The following is a 17,961-nucleotide window of genomic DNA, read 5'->3' as shown; positions in this document are numbered from 1 at the left end:
CAACAGGGTAGGAAACATAGAAAAATCAACATACTGCAAGCAAAAATACTAATATAAAATTCTATGCAGTTCCTTTCCATGACCCCAAATATAACAAAGTAACCTTCTTACCCAGTAACTTCTATATCTGGCATGACTTAATATCTCTACACAATTTATTGTAAGGTTTTGGGGGATTTGTTGTGTGTTGATGTGTGCACGCATGTATATGTGTGTGTGTGTGTGTGTGTGTGTGTGTGTGAGTGATTGAAATTTCCTGGTATTTGGCATTTCTAATATTGTTCATTAAATTGTTCATTTTTCAATTTCTGAAAAAATTAAAAAGAAATTGCTTCAAGTAAGAAGGAGAATAAATCCCTTCCATACTGTTTTCAAACAGAAGAAATCTATGATCCAGTTTTATTTCTTATAACTATACGCTGTTTATAATGAATCAATGTGACATAGGCCCTCAGAGGTTGAAAGGAGATCTAGATACATTGTTCATGCAAAATGACATGACTGTGGACAAGATGATTTGATATAGGGTGCTGGTGATATATTTGTATATCAAACCTATAGTAAATCAGTCGATACGGCAGCTTAGGCTTTCCAAAGGAGACACTTGCAATATATTCATTAGGTGAAAAAGGGATTTGGGGAATGGAGAAGAGGGGAGGAAAAAAATCTGAAGGAATATGGTCTTAGCAGGGCACTTCCTAGGTAAAGGGAGCAGCCATTAGAAAAGCCACATTGGTGAGAGGACATGCACATAGCCCAAGGTGTGTCCCAAATGAGGCAGGTGTGCCAAAGAAGCAGATCAAAATGACCAGTACAACCAAACACAGGGCGCTCTCTCTCATATGAAAAGAAATCATATGTAACATTTCCTTCACAAATAAGGAAGGATCTTTAGAAAAGGTGAAGAAGAAAGAGACAATTGGGTGTAGGGAAAGATGATCATCAAGACATAGGCGGATCAACTAAAGAAATATCCCATTGAAATGTAGACATCACGGCCACCCTTTCAAGTGATGAAGAACCGGTTATGATTGGCAAGCCATTTTGTCCAAGTATCAGCTAATGCTCATCTTTAAACATGCCTCCTGTGGACAATGAAATGCTGGAGACGGTTTCCAGCTTCAAATGAACCAGTTCTCCTTGCTTAGGGCACATTACTGCTTCTGACCTCTTCTTTGCCCCTGCCTTGACCTCCTCCCACTCAGATGTGATTCCCTTCCTTGTGGCTGTGAGCATCTCATATCTTTTCTGAGCTGCAGCTCTAGAATTCAGCATGAGGAAGGCTGCCCCGATAGATGTCTTACGTGAGTAATGTCCCTAATGATCCCCAATGGGACCCTGCTATATTATTCCAACAGGATGAGCTCTTCAGACACAAAGAAAAGTCGGGGCACCGAACTGAAACACAATGAATAAAAATTTCTACTTGTAAAACTATTTTGCCAGCAAGAAATGAACAAAGCTTTGGGGGACAAGAAGATTGCTAACAAAAGTTTCTTCATAGGGTTGAGTTTTATGATAAATGGTGACCCTCAAAGTAAATTATATGACTCCTATATTGCCTGAAGATATCCCCCAAATGTTATGTTAGAAACGTTTATGAATTATGCACCAGATTTCTTACAGAAATCCTAGATAGCCTTTTGGAAACTGGGCCCAGATCAATACTTTCCAAATTAATTTTTTTCACTGACAAATTATTCCAGAGATGCATTCTTTTCATCTCTGAGTAATACTCAATTGGGAATGATTACTGTCCTTTAGATTAAGCTTCTCTCCTGATTGTATTTCTATCAAATAGATTACAATTCACTGACATTAAAAAAAAAAAATAAGAGAACATATGATTTACAAACGATTTTGCAGAACCATAAGTTTCTTCACAATTCTGCCACAGCCTCAATTTGTTTTTTTTTTATTATTTTTTTCAGGTTTGACTTATCTTCTTTATGTATATGTAACATAGTGGTAACTCAGTAAATCTGTAGAGGGTTGATCACTACTGTTCTTATTCAAGTCTATTTACTTACTTCATCAGGGGCTCTTAGCCCATCAAAGAACTTACCATTTGATTTTCTTGTTTGTTTGCTTTAAGACAAAAAAAGTAAACAAAAACAGTCAAACTGGCCACTTTGTCTAGCTCAACAAACACAATTTTGTAAAATGTAAACAGCTCTCAATAGAGGTAGAAGCTTTAGGTTAAATAAACAACCATTATACGACTGTTTAACTAGTAACAATAGAATGAGGAAAGTTAAACACCAGAAAAAAAGAATCTTCTAAAATACTGCAATATTACACAGAAATAAGAAAATAGATAGGCATAAGCAACAAAAGATAGGTCAGTCTTCCACAAACTGAATGGCACAACATGGTTGTCACAAAATGGAGATGAGCCTTAGGGCATATTTGTTGTAAAACTATAATACTACTGTTGTTTACTGTAAAGTTAGACTCATCTACTCACATTTATAACATTAAAAAGTTGCACTTAAAATATGAATTTATGCTTTGTTTTGTAAACACTAAAAGGCATCTGTAAATTGAGCTAACCTGGAAGCATAGTTCATCATGGTACAATCTAGCCAACCATATTTAGGACTACACACCAACACTTCCTTCCTTCTGCAGACTCTAAACAGGCATTTTAGTTTTCTACCATTACAAACTATTATCAGATGGAAGACAGACTCTCACAAACTCAATGTTGTTTATCTTTTCCATCAAGGCTTGTAACTTTAGACCAGAAAGGACAGTCTTTAAAAGGTTCAGTAGGAAGCTTAGGTGAGAAGATAGATATCTAGCTTCTTAATCCATTTTAAACCTCTGGATCCAGAATCTCATTACCACCCAGACATTAACAGAATTTTCAGATAAAGTAACAGAATTATTACTGAAGACTAGAAAGATATATACTGTACAGAGTATCGGTACATCAGACTTTCAAATTGTGTTTAATAAGAAGATTAAAGATTGAAAATGGGTCCTTCAGTGCTAGAAGAATAGATTGCTGACACAGATAATACTGAAGGATGGACAGAAGAAAATCTAATGTTCTAAATAGTGTCCAAATGACATTCTAACATCCAGCAGTATGTTTTAATGCATTTACCTGTAATCGCCATCCATACCTGCAGAGATAATGCCCAAAAGCAAATGTTTTCATTTCTAAGAAGTAGATTATCAAATTTATTTCAATTCATTTTTATGTATAATTCATGGAAGTGTTTCTAAAAAAAATATATATATATATATATATATTTTTTTTTTTTTTTGCCAATCCTGGGGCTTAAACTCAGGGCCTAGGCACTATTCTTGGACACCTATTGCTCAAGGTCTAGCACTCTGCCACTTGAGCCACAGAGCTGCTTCCAGCTTTTTCTATGCATGTGGTACTGTGGAATCGAAGTCAGGGTGTCATGCACGCTAGACAAACAGTCTACTATTAGGCTACACTCCCAGCCTAAATCTTATTTTAATAGGTAAATAATATATGCACATTTATATATGTGCATGCATATACATGAATATGCATACATATATGCATACATATGTGTATATCCATGCGTATGTTCTATGTAATATGATGGCTCAAGCTTATATAAACTATAAATTGCTTAAATTGAGATTATTCACATGGGAAATTACTTTCTTCCTTCAAACATAGGCTTTCAGAGCAATTACTCATCTCTATTAAATAACTTACACAGCAATTAGTCATTGATTGTGCATGCCTTAAGCATGAGGAATTAGTACTTTTTTCTGCTTTGTTGCTTGATAAGTGGATGAAGAATGAACGTAATGTGCTCTAAAATGTTACATCATAAATGAAAGTCATTAGCAAATTTTGCTAACGACTATCTCTCCTAGTAGATCACTCTATTGTTCCAGGTTATCATTCATAGATTTCTTCCTCCAATGTATTACTCAACCCAACACATCATCTATCTTCATTATTTCTCTTATCACTCCATGGTAATCCATCTATTCCAAGTAGATTTTTCTGCCTCAGTAGGTCTCTTAGAACTACCAGTCCCTCAAATGTACTTTTCCCTTCTCTCAGAAAGTCCAAAATATCTTTCATTCCAATATTGTCACCCCCAACACCAAAATAAAAAAAAATCACTAACATAATTCAATATATTGCTATCTGCATATATACAACTGAATCTTCTAGTAAAACCTCCTCTTATACATTTTCTAGTGTGTGTGAAATATTCTGTTTTCTTTTTTTATTATGTTTTATTACCTTTAAATAGTTGTACAAAGGTGATACAATCTTCAAAGTATCTATCAAAGTACCTAATAACAACTAATGTTGATAAGTGATTAGTAATATTTTTTCTTGTTATCATAATTTATTGTAAATGACTTACTGAGGAATAAAATAATGTTATTAAGCTTCATAAATAATGAACAAGTAGCATTGAAGGAATTGAAACTGCAGAGCTATGAATGCATGAAAATAAATATACTATGAGTCATATTTTTTTTTTGCCAGTCCTGGGCTTGAGCTCAGGGCCTGAGCACTGTCCTTGGACTTTCTCAAGGCTCTACCACTTGAGCATCAGCACCATTTCTAGCTTTTTTCTATGTATGTGGTACTGAGGAATCGAACCCGGGTCTTCGTGCATGCTAGGCAAGCACTCGACCACTAGGCGAAACTCCCAGCCATGAGTCATATTTTAAGACATATTCTTAAAGAAAAAAAAAAGTAAACCCCAATTTCATATACAGGAAGGATTCATATATGGTATTGATTTTCTGAGGGGTATAACAGTAAGAAACTGGGAGAATATTCTATTTTTATTTAAAGTTTGAGTAAGCTCACCAAACTAATGAAAAGAATATAAACACATGATCCCCTCTACACTATCTGAAGTAACATCTGAAGACCACTGAATTTTTCTGTAAAACAAGAAGTTCAAAAGCAGTCATAGTCAGAACTATACAATTAGACTTTACAATTAAAATAGTAAAAAAAAAAAGTCAGATACAAACCCTAAAACAAAAGCCTCTAAAAATCTTCTCTTGTACAGACTGCAATATTGCTTTGCATAGCTATTATACACTAGCTCAAATTTTACTGCAGTGAACCTGTTAATCAATGGAACATGTTTGCTTCACTTCTATCAAATGTGTCACTGAAGGATTATTATTTTAAAACAAATACTAATCACAGATCCTAACCCAGCTTTTCATTAATAGAATGTTATTATCAATAGTACCTTATCAGTCAAAGAAGAAGTATGTCCAAATTCCAAACCAAAAAATTTAAAAATCAGATCTTCTTTCGGGGTCATTAGTGAGCCCAGAGATGCCATTTTCAATGTAAAAAAAATTATTAACTTACACAATTTAGCTGTCATACTACTACTGGGTATCACCTATCTCAATTTCATCACATCTGAAAAGCATTGAGTTTCACTAGATGATGTCCTGCTTATGTCTAAAGGGTATATGTTCTATACTGCTTATCAAGGGACTGTGTGTGTGTTCATATGTGACATATTAAACATTGAATAAGGTCTAACAGTGCTCATGCATGCACACAACCTGCAATGGATACCTCAGACCTGTAATCCTAGCTACTCAGGAAGCTGAGATCTAAAGATCATGGTTTGATGTCAGCCCAGGCAGGCTGACGTTTATCTCCAATAAACTACTTAAAAACATGGAAAGTGGCACTACACCTCAAGTGGTAGAGTGAAAGCCTTGAGCAAAAGAAGTCTAAGCCCAGGTTCAAACCATCATACAAAGAAAAAAAAAACAAGCTAATGCCTTTAAAGGAATCAAAAATAGTGACATATATACATAAACATTTTTAAAAAGACATCGTTTTCTGTTATTTATAAGTCCTATCATCTCATCTACATGCATTTTCCTGTATGCATGCCTGCATAACTGTGAATAATAGGTACAGAGAACAAACAGACCAGTTTCCAATCTCTACTCCAACTCACTGACTGACAGATTATAATTGAGGAGCTTAACTTTTCTGAACCCCATTCTCTGTATTGATAAACAGGGATAATAACAATACATTCCTTTCTCACATAGTTGCTTCAAGTATTAACTAAGATAAGGCATGTTAGCACTTTGCCAGGCAGATAATAGCACTCTGTAACTTTTAGGCTTTTCAGTCTCATTATTATTATTGGACACTTGATTATTGATTCCAAGTTCCTTTAGACTAAGAGTATACAACCAAGTCCATATTGCATTGGTTCATTATTTATTTTTTATTTTTAATCAGCATGCTTTTAGTACGAGATAAGCAGTTATGAGTTTACAGATAGCAGAACACATTGCCATTTCTTTTCCTTATTTCCCTTTTTTTACCATACTGAAGCTAAATAAAAGCTGTCCTTATGATAGCTCTATTCAATCTGAATTCATAGAGACAGATAGCAAAGAGCTCTTTTTAAATACCCTTCCCATCTATAAAACTATCTAAATAAACACTTCTGCAGCTCTCCTACTTTTCTTGGAGTTGTTTAGGTATAAGCTGTGCATTACTGAGTAAGATGACTAACTTAAGAGAGTTGGCATTCCAAACTGAATACCAGATTGCTAGGAAACTTGTGCTTCTCTTCAGACAGGACACTGAAAACAGATGAGTTTTCTCTCCCACAGCCTGCACAAGGCAGTTCACTTTACACAGACAACTTGTTAATTGAATGGTCTTCAGTCATGAAAACTATCTCCCCAAGAAAAGCAATGGAAGGCTACTTAGAGGTGTGCAGTTAACACGTACAAAGGTGCCTTAACTAACTTTGTTATATGAGTGGCACCACTGCAGTGAAGTTTCAAAGTGATAAAGACTACCTTTTAAATCAAGCCTGTGTAAACAAAGCTGGCCTTAGATCTGTTAAAACTAAAAGCATACATTATTTTACAAGAAAAGAACTACAGTAAACATATCCTTTAGTTAAATTAACTGCTCATCATTGCAAAATGGGATATAGATTATTTAAGTTTATACATGAAATTATGAGACATAACCTAGCTTACTAGCATAATACAGAGTGACTCATTCTTTGACTCTGTTTTCTTTTCTTTCTCTAGTCTCTAATGACAGAATATGTTAAAAATCATTTACTAGAAAAAAAGCTCAAACCCACCCTTTGTTCCCAAATTCCCTGAATTTAAGGAATATACATAACAAATTCACCTTTTTCCATAATGCTTCATAAAATTATGGCAATATATGACATGCTAGGCAGAATTTCAGAGTCATTTGATCACTGTCTATTTCTATGTTCAGTGAATTTTTAAGCTAAATCAAGAGATGACATACTTTAGATGACCTTTTTGAAATACTAAGTGGATACATGTAGCAGTGTCGTTTGGGTCAAGAGACACTGTCTTACCATGTAGCCCAGGATGGCCTGAAACTTGCATCATAGTCCAGGGTGGTGTAGAGCTCTAGCTGCTCCTGTCCCAGCCTCCCAAATGGTGCAACTGAAGTCAAATGTATGCATGTTTGGATTCATGCACCAATTTTTATCATACTCCAATACCTCTTTTCCTCAAATAATAGTAGAGCCTGAATAAAAATGGTAATGAAAAATCAGATCTGTAATATTTACTCTCAACTAGGACCCTTGCAAAGCATTATAGGGAACAATGTGAATTCTCTGTGCCTTCCATGGAAGAAATTGGTCCCCGTTCATAGGTTCTGTAAAGAAATGTTGAACAGAGATAGATTTGAATGTAACACTTTCTAAAATGCAATAATCAGTACTTTAGAAAAGTATGGCTGTGAGTTGTTATGACCAGATGTGCTTTTAAAATGCATTGTCTAGTGAACTATGTTCCACTTTGCTGGAAGAATATTGCATTACTAGGAACCAAAGCTGGTGTGTATGATACACACACACACACTAATCACTAAATACATAAAGACTGTATTCTTATTTTCCCTGTATCCACTGATGGTGCTTTTAACAGTTCTTTCACCAAGCCTATGTGACATCTAACATTAGATTCACAATCCAAGAACATTTTATTGTCTATACATTGATTCTAAAAAAAGGAATTAAACAAAATAAATAACTGGGCACTGGAGATCCATACCTGTAATACTACCTTACTCAGGAATCTGAGATCTGAGGGTTAGGGTTTGAAGCCAGCCAGTCCTGCATGAGAAATTCCAGAAGACTTACATCCAATTATTTACCAACAAGCTGAAAGTAGGGCTGAGACTCAATTAGTAGATCACTAAAGGACAGTACCAACGCAGGTCATAAATTCAAACCCAGTTGACAAAATTAATACACTGATAAACAACAGATTAGATAGATAGATGGATCATTTTTTCCACCTCTAAACTGTACATAACTGTGTATTCTACAGAGTTTTTTCTCTCTAGGAATTGTCAGAAAGATATGCAGGCATGTGATTCAAAATATTGTTACATGTGGAACAGCTCTGTCATAAGATGCTGGGGAGCCAAGCAAAATCACAGAAGTAAGATTTGTAGCAGCCTGAATTTGGGCAAATACTCAACATCTTCCAGTGTTGGAAAGAGGATCTTAAGATTGAAAGAGAGGGGAAAGTGGCGGAGAGGAGAGAGAGAAAGAGGAGAAAGGAGAAAGAGAAACTACAAGAGAGAAACTGACAGAAATTGAGAAACTGACAGAAATTGAGGTAGGGAAAATACAGACAGACGGAGAGAGAATAGAAATAAACACAGAGAGTACATGCAGAGGTGGAGATCAAAGCTATCTTCCTTTTCATCACCAAGATTGAAGAAAAGAGCTTAAAGTAAAGTCAGAAGAGGAAAAGGAAACCATGCTAATCCACAATTGTAAAGACAGGAGGTGGTCTTTTGATCTCCACAGGATGGCAACTTTATTGGCTATGCATAAGCGGTTTCCAACCAGCTGATCAACCAGGTATTAATGCTCAACCTTACCCTGATCAGTAACCATGAAGTGAGTCATATGTGAACAGTAATCAGGCAGAAGACTCTACTGCTAAGTGATTGCCAGTCCTTATCTAACCCAGAGGGTAACAGCAACCACAGGGGAACTGATTGTCTCTCCACAGGCCCTTCTCTGACAAGTACCAATTACTTGTCTTGAGACTCAGAGCAAACCCTTTCCTCAAGTGTACAAGAATGAGAATAGCCCTTATTTTCCAAAGCACAGTCTGGGATCTAGATGCATCTCTACCTCCAGCAGATAGTGTTATGACAAACACTCGGTCTCCTCTTTTCAGCATTTTAAAGGGGCAGACAGGGTCAAGGTTGATTGTGAAATTATTAGGGAGAAGGAACTGTCTTGTCTGGCTATGTAAAAGTTTAAAGATCATTTCTTTTTTTAGTGACAGGAAAAATAATGACTTCCAAATGCAAAATCCAGACTTGAAAACAAGACTATAGATTCTGGTTTAGAAATAGATTCTTTTTGAGATAGTTTCTCCTTTAGGAGTTTCATAGCTACCTTGGTGGCTCAAGACAGTAATCCTAGCTACTCATTAGGCTGAGATCTCAAGATTGAGGTTATGTCCATGCCAGTCCAATATCCAGCCCAGGCAGGAAAATCCATGAGATTCTGATCTCCAATTAACTACGGAAACAGCCAGCAGTAGAAATAGGGATCAAGTGTCAGAATGGTAGGTTTGAGCACAAAAAGTCAGAGGCAGTAACCAGGCCCTGAGTTCAAGCTCCAGTTATGTAATACGTAAATAAATAATTCAAGATGAAGTAATATCACATTACTAATAGGTCTATGCCACGAGTTCTCACAAGTATTAAATAAGATTGTGGTGCATTAGCCTTTAACTACTACATACTTCCCCTTCCAGACAGACACACAGACACACAGACAGACAGAAAAACAGATTGTGTGTGTGTGTGTGTGTGTGTGTGTGTGTGTGTGTGTGTGTGTGTGTTACCTTTCTGGTGCTTGGAATCAAACCCCTCTCAGGCTAAGTGAAAAAGTGAATTTCAGTTCAAATTTAGGATGAAGTTGAATTCCAAATAAAATGGATGTGTTCTATTGGTGGGTTTTTTGTTTGGCTTTTTGGTGGGATTGTGGAGGAGGATGGTTTTTGATAAGTTCCATTATTTCAGCTATTTGTTTGCCTCTCCCATTTCCCGTTCTTTACTGGATTCTTTACCAGCCTTTTCCCCATATTAAAATCACGCTAATTCTAGATCTACATTTCTACTGCACTTCTGCTTCTTTTTTTTTCTTTACCTTCCTTTATTTCCAAAATTGTATTTACTGTATAGATTACTATAGACCTAATTTTTGACTGATGAGCAACACTGATATCCTTCCATTTTACCCTTAAAAAAGAAACCTTGCAGAACAGTTTACATTTTTTGGATTAATAATTGGAAATTTATAGGCTGGGATATTGTTCAGAAGTAGACGGCTTCCCTAGCAAGGCCCTGGGTTTGATCCAGAACCACAAAAATATTTTTTTTGTTTTTGTTTTTTGCCAGTTGTGGAACTTGAACTCAGGGCCTGGCACTGACCTTGGATACATTTTGCTCAAGACTAGAACTCTGCCACTTGAGCCAAAGCACCATTTCTGGCTTTTTCTGTGTATGTTATCATGGGGAATTGAACCCAGGGCTTCATGCATGCTAGGCGAGCACTCAACTGACCACTAGGCCAGCTCCTGGCCAAGAGTTAAATATTTTAAAAGAGGAGAAACTAACAGAACTTTTACTTTAGTGTTTGTATTGATAGATAGGCCATCTCAACCAGTTAGGACATTATTAAAAGCTATTTTCCTTCCAATTTCATTTGGTCAATTACTTCTAAATGATAGATAGACACAACTATAAATATAATCTAGCTAATGTAAAAAGTGAGTAACTAAACATAATCACTGGTAGTTTGAAATGAAACATTTCATAGCATTTTAACTGATGTAAGAATATTGTCATTGGAAAAATTAATAAAAATACTCAGGTAAGCTTTCTGCTTTATGACTGGTCAGTCAAAATATAAAAGGTCCATTATTAAGACACAATTCTTAAGATATCAAATATGTACATATATACATGGATTTCAAAATATATACTTCTATAATATATATGTAAATCCATAAAATATATATATTTTTTGAAATCCACAAAGGTTATAAAGAACTTAATCAGCACTTAAAGCTTATTGGAATTACCCAAAGAGAGATGAAGGGAGAAAGGGAAGAAAGAAAGACAAATGGGAGAGGCAAACAAGTAGCTGAAATAATGAAACTTATCAAAAACCTTCCTCCTCCACAATGCCCACCAAAAAACCAATCCAACAAACAAAACCAGCAATAGAACAGATCCATTTGGGCTGGGAGTTTGGCCTAGCGGTGGAGTGCTTGCCTAGTATGAATGAAGACCCAGAAGTGGTGTTGAGGCTCAAGTGGTAAATCTCTAGCCTTGAGAAAGTCCAAGGACAGTGCTCAGGCCCTGAGCTCAACCCCAGGATTGGCAATCAATCAATCAATAAATCAATTAATAAATAATGAAAAATTTAAAAAGAACAGATCCATTTTATTTGGAATTCAGGTTCATCCTAAATTTGAATTGAAATTCACTTTTTCACTTAGCAGGTTTTAGCAAATAAGTTTGAGAAGAAATCCATAAAGACAAAAGGCTTAGAAACAGTTTCTAGGAGAATGCAGAGTTATATATGATTGGTTGATTTGTCTTTGCTTTTTTGTTGTTTTTTAAACAGGGCTATACTTTCTGTTCCCCACATCTAACCTCACACAAAACTCCAGCTCTCCATTGAAATACATGGAAAGGTATAAACTAGTTAGATAAAATCACTTTGCACGTGAATGTATTAATTCTAGCTACTCAAGTGGCTGAGGTTTGAGAATCACAGTTCAAAGCCAGCTTGGGAAAGAAAGCAAGTCCTGGAGACTCTCAGGGGAAAAAAAGAAAAAAAAAAAAAAAAAAAAAAAGCCCGGGCATAAAGCTGTGACTCAAATTGTAGTGTACTAGGCTTGTTCCAGGACAAAACGTTAGAGACAGTACATAGACCCTGAGGTCAAGCCCCTGGACCAGAATTATGGAAAAATAAAGAAAAAAATGTGAATTTATAAAGAAATATTTACCTGTCCTACACATCTCCATATTTGAGTTTCACATAAAAAAAATATGCATTAAAGCTACAAAAAGCATGCTTATGTATAACACTCAATGTTAAGCATGTCATCCACACACCAAAATGGAGTACAAAATCTGTTTGAAGAAAACTACAGGAACTTTGTTATATTGGCAGTTTAAAAAAGAAAAAGAAAAGAAAAAAGCAAAGAGAACTGACAACCAATAGGTGCTTTTACAGGTTAAATCTTGTTGAAAGTACCTTACTCCTCAATACACTTTGATTTATTTAAGCTCACCACCTTTCCCTTAAATACACTCCATTAACAAGTGATAGGCTGTGATCTTAAGCTCCAGGCAAGACATGAAACACAATCTTTCAAGAACTTCATTCATTCCCTGACCAGGTGTCTCCAGCACACCCAAGTTACTTTTAGGTCTGTAAAGTTTTATTTAAATCAATAGTGTTGCTTTACAACTGCACCCTGTCATTTAATCACCCTAGCAGTCCAATAACTTCACCGACTTCCCAAGCTCAGATTCATAGCATGAGTGAAAGTTATCACAGGAATGGTTCTTTAAAAAATATTTTAAGTTAAATAGTAGAAAGCACCTCACAGAGACACCCTGTGCCAAGACCCTGGCAAATAAAGTAGATAAGCAAAAAGAGTTCAAGTTTATAAAGCTCATCACTGACATATGGAGAACTGAAATGAAATAAATAAAATAATGCAAGGAGTCAGCTTAGCTCTAGTAGCCTAACTGTTAACCTCAAATAATAATCCCCAAGTATTAATTCATAATCAGACCACAAATATGGTATAATAATGCACCCACCTATACTTCTCCAAATGAAAACATAATGTACATGCAGACAGGACCAGTTTTCAGTGATATCCTATTAGTGTGCCCCTATCTTCAATCTGCAGCCATGATAAAATGTCCCAGAATATACAAACTCAGCTCAAACAGTGACTAATGACCATTAATCCCCCTATCTTCAGTAATCTGCCCTTCCAGTCATTTATCACAGTGACACTTCACTTTACACACGTGAATAAACTTTAACCAAGAAGGTGAATCAACAAAACTCTCAAAGGTATCTAAAGCTGTAAATTAAACTTGAGGGAGACAGAGGCAAAGAGAGACAAATAGATCAGATCTTAATGTTTTTGATTTGCATCCCTAGTGAAGGGGTGGGGTGACTGTTCAATCACTCAGATATGCAAACTCAGACCAAAAAAAAAAAAAACTGTCATGAAAATGAGAAGCTGGAAGTGGGGAATGGTGACCCCAAAGAATGTTTAATGTCATGATCCTTCCTCTGTGCTGTATATGAGCTCAAAAGCTGAAACTCAGTCTCTTTCTTCTTCAAAGAAATAACAATTTAATGAATTTATTATTGAGTTTACTTCAAATGCTCCTGTAACTTTCTACCAGGAACCACATCTCCTGGTTTCAAATTCTTTTAAGGGGTTTTATTTGCTGTCATTTAGCTGATGTGGGTTTTTTTCTTTTGTTTCCTTCTCATATTCCATTAACTATTTGGCTTAAGTAAAAACAACAACAACAAAAAAATGGTCAAAGTAGAAAGGATCACCATAAACCACACACAGAAAGGCTTAAATTAACCTTCAGAATAATTTCACAATCATGTAAATGGAGAGACTGTAACCTATAAGTCCTGATGATACTGGAAGTTGAGTACATGACTATAAAATTCTCTAAAGTCAAGAGGAAGGAGAGGGAGGGGGAGAGAGAGAGAGAGAGAGAGAGAGAGAGAGAGAGAGAGAGAGAGAGAGAGAGAGAGAGAGAGGGAGGGAGGGAGGGAGGGAGGGAGGGAGGGAGGGAGGGAGGGAGGGAGGGAGGGAGGGGAGGGGAGGGGAGGGGAGGGAGGGAGGGAGGGAGGGAGGGAGGGAGGAAGGAAGGAAGGAAGGAAGGAAGGAAGGAAGAGGAGGAGGAGGAGGAGGAGGAGGAGGAGGAGAAGAAGAAAAAGAAGAAGAAGAAGAAGAAGAAGAAGAAGAAGAAGAAGAAGAAGAAGAAGAAGAAGAAGAAGAAGAAGAAAGAGGAAGAGGAAGAAGAAGAAAAGAATGAAGGGAGAAAGAGGTCTTTAAGGCCTGAAACAAGCAGGATCCGTGATTGAAACCAGAATCTACCAAAAGGACAGAAACAAAAGCAGAGTCCTGGCTCAAGTCACCTATAGTAAAAGTTCTGGAGCGCAGGGAAACTATTTCCAAGTGTGTACACAGTGCCAGCGAGCGCATACTTGCAGCATCTTCCCAACACTTCACATAGAGTCTCAATACTATTTAATTAATCCTAGAATTCCTAATTCAGCCTTCTGTTCTTCCTCGCTGCCTATCATGGTTCCCAAGCAACTAACTGTTCCTTTCCAGATCCTTGCAAAAAAAAAAAGAAAAGAAAGAAAAAGAAAAAAGCCTGTTTTCTTTCTAAACCCAGTCAGTGGCTAGTTTATATCCTTCCATGAGGAGTTACTTCCTGAAGTTTCTTTGGAATAGGATTTAATTACAGACTTCAGTTACATAAAACAAGTACTAATAACCCCCTTGTGCCTGGAAGGGGAGGGGTGACTTGCAGGGACCAGATTCGGGAATCCTGGGGAGTTTCTGGGTCGCAAATCTGGCCGCCTTCCCCCCGCGCCCCCCCCCCCCCCCGGCACACACACCCAGTAGAGGAGCAGCGAGTGGATAAAATTGGTTTGTATTCATCCTTGGGGGCCCAAGCTCACCAACAACCATGGCCCTTCCTGGGGCTCAGTTTTCCCCACAGAGTAAACTGGGCGTGCCCTGAACTTGGCAAAAGGCCGAGATCACTAAAAAGGTTTGGGGAGGATTGGAGAATTTTTTTTTGGGGGGGAGTGAGAAGAGAAACAACCCCCAAATATAAAGTAGGGGCCTTTAGTCTCAGAAGTTCTGCAAGGTCAGAGCCCCTTGGGTCTTTGAAGGGAGAGATCGCCAAACCACAGTTGAGGTTTTGACTGAAAAGTGGGAAAGGGGGCGGGGGGGGCGTGGGGGGGACCGGCGAGGAAAACCAAGGACGAAGAAAGAAGATGTAAGTTACCTGAACAGAGACATATTAATCCAAAGAGGTAAAAGTGAGCAGACTCCGCGATCATTGTCCCCGGTAGGTCCTGTGTACTGTCTCATGCCAAGGAGAAGCGAGTAGAAATGGGTCCCCAAATTTCGGAAGCCACACACCCTACACACAAAGGCTTAATATAAGCAACGTGGGTCAATCCGCCCGGAGTCTGCACGGGTAAGGACGTGCGGACCTCTCCGGAGAGAAGCGTGTCAACGTCTTTTGAGCACTTTCCGTTCACCTCCGGCCCCCTCCCGGGTTTCGGAGAGGAGCTTCTGGAGGTCTTGGAGCAAGTTCCGTTCACCTCCGGCCCCCTCCCGGGTTTCCAGGACGCTCAGCGACTTCCAAGGCTCATCCAAAGCAAACACAAAGACCCCAGACAGAGGAGCGAGAAGTGCGGCTCCCTGCCTCCAACCGTCTGGCCCGGGTTGGGGGGGTGGGGGGTTTCCCCGCGTGTGCCCCCCAAGACGTCTGTCTGGAACCCCCGCAACGAACGGCCAGGCGGGGCGAGGGGAAAAGTGGGATGTGAATAACAGAGGAAGGAGATCCACAAAAAAAATATGAATAATAATAATAATAATAATAATAATAACAGTGCTGCTCAGTCTTAACGGCGACTGGCGTCCCCAGCCGGTTCCCCCGCGCGCGCGCGCCGGGCGGACGCTGGAAGTCAAAAAGGTAGCCGCGGCAGCAGGTCGGCCGGAGCGGCGCCGGGAGCTGGGGCTGGGCCCGGGTGACTCCGCGCACCGGGGGCGATGGAAGGGGCGGTGCGGCGACGCAGGCTGCCTGGGCGGGTCCTTGAGCCCATCACTTGGGGACGGGGAGATGCACGGGGCACTGGAGGGAAGCGGGGGGGGGGGACAGTCACAGTCCCTGGGATTCACGTGCGCCTTCCGGGCACCTCCAGCCCCGGGCGCAGCACCGAGCGTGGCCGGCCCGGATCCTTCTTCTACTGGGGCGCGCGCTCACGGAAAGGCCCCTTCCAAAAAATAACCACCGCTGGAGCTCAAACTTCCGAAGGGTGGTAACTTGCACCCCTGGCTTCGGGTAGCCGTAGGAGTGGGAGTCCCCTGCCCTCTCCACTCCCCGCCCCCCAAAAAAACCTACCCCGGCGGTTGGAGGAGAGGGATGCTCAAGTGATGGAGCGGGCTGCCTCCGCGGCTCAGCCGGGCTCCGCCCGGAGCCGTAGCGTCTGAAGTTTCTGCTCTCACGCCGCCGCCGCCTCCACCTCCCCGGCTCACTAGCAGGCGGGTTCCCCCCGCCGTCCCCGAGGTTCCCTGTTTCCTCCCTCTCTCAACCCGGCACAGAACACTTAAAGGGGCCGCGCGGTCCTCTCCGAGGCAGTGTTGAAGGTCTCCAGGTATTGGTCAGGCAAGTTCTGCTAGTTTCTATTTCCACCCAGAAATCAGGGTGCCCGACTGCGCCCTCAGGTGAGATCCAAACTGCTCAGGAATGGAAAACGAAGCGAATGAGAACTTAATCCCGTTTCCCTCACCACCCCTCTCTCCCCGGCACCATGCTCAAATGGAACCTCCCAGCGAAAGACTTCAAAAAATCCTCCAGGTCCAGCTTAACCTCTTCCTTACTGCCTCCAGGAATTTGGAAGAAAGTCCCAAATGCCAAATGGATCCACCTTCATCTTTATCACCATTACCAAAAAAAGAAAAAAAAGAAAGAAAGAAAGAAAGTTGAGCAATGAGCCATTAGGACAGAGGTACTGGGCGAAATAGATTATATATGGGTGTATATATGTGTTATATATATACACACATTTATGTGTGTGTGTGATCACTTTTATAGCATTGTTTTTTTTTTTTTTATCGAAGTTCAAGATGACATAGAAAAGCTATCCTATGAGCAGGGGACTTAGGATCAGGCCTCAAGCTGGTTTCATTACCTGTCTGTAAATGTCTTCTATGTTATGACTGTGAACACTGGGGAGGCAATTAGGTATGAGAGTAATATTTTAAGCCAGTTTGCACTCGTGAGACTATTTAGCTATTCGAAAACTGTGGGCATGGTTTGCAAGGCCCATACTTAACTTGAGAGTTATAAGCCCCATGGCTATGTGAATTCTTTTTACTCCTGTTTGGAGGAATGGTGGAGGCTGGAAGAGAACTGTGGAGCAAATTATCCTCTGTGTGTGTGTGTGTGTGTGTGTGTGTGTGTGTGTGTGTGTGTGAGTCCCTTAACTCAGGGTCTGTCCCTGAGCTTTTGTGGTCTAGGCTAATGCTCTATCACTTTGAGCACCAGCTGTATTTATGACTTTGGAGTAGTTAATTAGAGAGGAGTCTCAAGGACTTTCCTTCTTTCTGAGCTGGCTTTGAACTGGAATCCTCAGATCTCAGCCTCCTGTGTTGCTAGGATTATAGACACCAGATGACCAGTGCAAATTACAATTTTTGTAAGGTTTTTTGTACAAGGCCTAGCAGCTATATCTGAACTTTTTAACTTCAGGCTAGCTCTCTACCACTTTCAGCAATAGCTTCACTTCCGAATTTCTGGGGGTTAATTGGCAATAAGAGTATCAGAAACATTTCCTCCTAATTCAGTAGGTTTGCAGGTGTGAGCCACAGGGTGCCCTGCTCAAAATTATGATTTTAAAAAAGAAAACAAAACAAACGTGGGACATGTGATGATCTTTCCTTCAAATCCTGTGTCCTTTCTATTAAATAAGACACAATGGGAAAATACACATGAAGAAACTTAGCAAATGAAAGTATGAGAAGGGGAAGAGGATGGGGACAGTCCTGAGGCTTGAACTCAAGGCCCATGCACTGTCCTGGAGCTTTTGT

At 39.3% G+C, this 17,961-nt stretch overlaps 1 protein-coding gene across 1 annotated transcript in view; it reads right to left on the bottom strand.

Annotated features, from left to right (window-relative positions):
- Nucleotides 1-17,961, bottom strand: part of Robo1 (roundabout guidance receptor 1) — a 426,986-nt gene that overhangs the window by 337,406 nt on the left and 71,619 nt on the right. The gene's annotated exons all lie outside the window — the stretch shown is intronic.

The sequence above is a fragment of the Megascapheus bottae genome, chromosome 1 (assembly GCF_031878675.1).
Source record: "Megascapheus bottae isolate mThoBot1 chromosome 1, mThoBot2.hap1, whole genome shotgun sequence".
NCBI lineage: Eukaryota > Metazoa > Chordata > Mammalia > Rodentia > Geomyidae > Megascapheus > Megascapheus bottae.
The sequence above is the reverse complement of the archived record's forward strand: the minus strand, read 5'-3'. Positions and strand labels throughout refer to the sequence as shown.